Source organism: Daktulosphaira vitifoliae, unplaced genomic scaffold, assembly GCF_025091365.1.
Source record: "Daktulosphaira vitifoliae isolate Bord-2020 unplaced genomic scaffold, ASM2509136v1 Scaffold_2, whole genome shotgun sequence".
In the NCBI taxonomy this organism is placed as follows: domain Eukaryota; kingdom Metazoa; phylum Arthropoda; class Insecta; order Hemiptera; family Phylloxeridae; genus Daktulosphaira; species Daktulosphaira vitifoliae.
In genome coordinates this window covers 3253175-3255695 of record NW_026099573.1, presented here as the reverse complement: position 1 = coordinate 3255695, position 2521 = coordinate 3253175, and the positions used below count along the sequence as shown (strand labels likewise).

Genomic DNA, 2521 nt, shown 5'->3' with positions numbered 1-2521 from the left:
AAATTGATATTCAATAATTTAATATTGTAATTTAAACGGAGAAATTATAAAAATAATAAAGAAGTTGTATTTTGCTTTATTTTTACGTGTATAAAAATTTAAAGGGCTTGATACAATAATTATCAATAAAAACTGTTTGTTACTATAAATGAATGCACTGGACTTCAAAGAACATTCATCAGAAGCAAAAATATACTTTTCTAAATCAAAGTTTCGCGTTGTTTTCAAATCTGCAATTAGACTTTATCTATCAGTTCTAATTTTTTATATTATTACTAATTACATATAAAAAATAATTAAAAGAAAAAAAAATTGTTTTCCAATTATAACTGATTTGATTTTTAATATGTTAAAAATAATCAGTCCAAATTTTCATTTTTAACCTATCTTTTTGGATCTTTAAAATTGATGAAAAATTTTTGATAAAGATTTATGAAAGTTTATAGCAAAAAATATAGTTTAAAAAAACTAAAAAAACACGCTTTTAAAGCACATCGAACTAAAAAGTTAAGAATAATTTTTAAAATAAGTTTAAAATAATTATGAACAAAAAATACTAGTATTATTGTGATAAAAGCGTCGGGCGCTCAATATACGAAAAATATGGCACAAAGCACCCACGCTTTTATCACAATAATACTAGTATTTTTTGTTCATAATTATTTTAAACTTATTTTAAAAATTATTCTTAACTTTTTAGTTCGATGTGCTTTAAAATCGTGTTTTTTTAAACTATATTTATTTTTCTCTTTTTAGTTTTATGTTATGATAGTAGTTACTATCAATATCATGGTTGTAACGGGTAACGGGAAATCAGGGTTCGATTCCGGGGAGGGAGTCTGAGAAACGGCTACCACATCCAAAGAAAGCAGCAGGGGCGTAAATTACTCACTCCCGGAACGTGGAGATAGTGACGAAAAATGACGATACGGAAATCATCCCTCGTAATCGGAATGAATACTTTATATCTCTTAATTAAAATAAAGCGTGTAAATAAATAAATTTTAATAGTAATTAGAATATATATACAGGATGTTCAGTAAATAAGGAAACGAATTTCTATTGTACTCATCGTTTGTAACAATTTAACTGTTTCCTAACTTACTGAACACTCTATATATATATACAAGTAAAGCGACTTAAATACGTAAACGTATCATGCACTAGCTATAACCGTATTTTGGGCGGGTCGGACTAACGTTATACCTGAGGTATAAACGGTGGTAGGAATATATAAATATATATACGTAAGGCGAATTAGACGCGGGCGGTATTGGTCAGTTAAAATAAAAATTTGTTTATATATATATATAATATTGATGACAAGCACGCGTGTACGGGTACGATAACTAAAAATAAATTTTTGTAGGAATAGTGTGCCGGCTAGTGGTGAACGTGGCGTGGGGAGGGGTGAATGCGTTATGACAGTCTAGTCTAGACGACGGGATACGCGATAACGCGTTGCGTTTGAAGAGTTACATACATACATACATACATACAGGTGAAACTAATATAAGCGTGTTAAAAAATTGAATATATTAACACGCTTATATTAGTTTCACCTGTATATATGTATGTATGTATGTAACTCTTCAAACGCCACGCGTTATCGCGTATCCCGTCGTCTATGGCCTTGAGATTAGACATTCACCCCTCCCTACGCCACGCTTACAATACGACGGCACACTATTCCTATAAAAATTTATTTTTAGTTATCGTACCCGTACACAAGTGCTTGTCATCAATATTATATATATATAAACAAATTTTTATTTTGACTGACCAATAACGCCCGCGACTAATGCGCCTTACGTCTATATATATATATATTCCTACCGCCGTTTATACCTCGGGTATAACGTTAGTCCGACCCGCCCGGGCATAAAACAGCTATACCTAGCGCATGATACTTTTACGTAGTGAAGTCGCATTGTTTGTATATATATAAATATATATATATATATTCTAATTACTATTAAAATTAATATATTAACACGATTTATTCTAATTAAGAGATATAAAGTATTCATTCCGATTACGAGGGATGATTTCCGTATCGTCATTTTTCGTCACTACCTCCACGTTCCGGGAGTGAGTAATTTACGCGCCTGCTGCTTTCCTTGGATGTGGTAGCCGTTTCTCAGACTCCCTCCCCAGAATCGAACCCTGATTTCCCGTTACCCGTAACAACCATGATATTGATAGTAACTACTATCATAACATGAAACTAAAAAGTAAAAAATAAATATAGTTTAAAAAACTAAAAAAACACGCTTTTAAAGTACATCGAACTAAAAAGTTAAAAATAATTTTTAAAATAATTATGAACAAAAAATACTAGTATTATTGTGATAAAAGCGTGGGTGCTTTGTGCCATATTTTTCGTATATTGAGCGCCCGACGCTTTTATCACAATAATACTAGTATTTTTTGTTCATAATTATTTTAAAAATTATTTTTAACTTTTTAGTTCGATGTACTTTAAAAGCGTGTTTTTTTAGTTTTTTAAACTATATTTATT

The 2521-nt window shown here is 30.3% G+C and overlaps 1 protein-coding gene across 1 annotated transcript in view; it reads right to left on the bottom strand.

Annotated features, from left to right (window-relative positions):
- Positions 1-2521, bottom strand: part of LOC126898785 (radial spoke head protein 4 homolog A-like) — a 66236-nt gene that overhangs the window by 7411 nt on the left and 56304 nt on the right. The window lies entirely within an intron of this gene.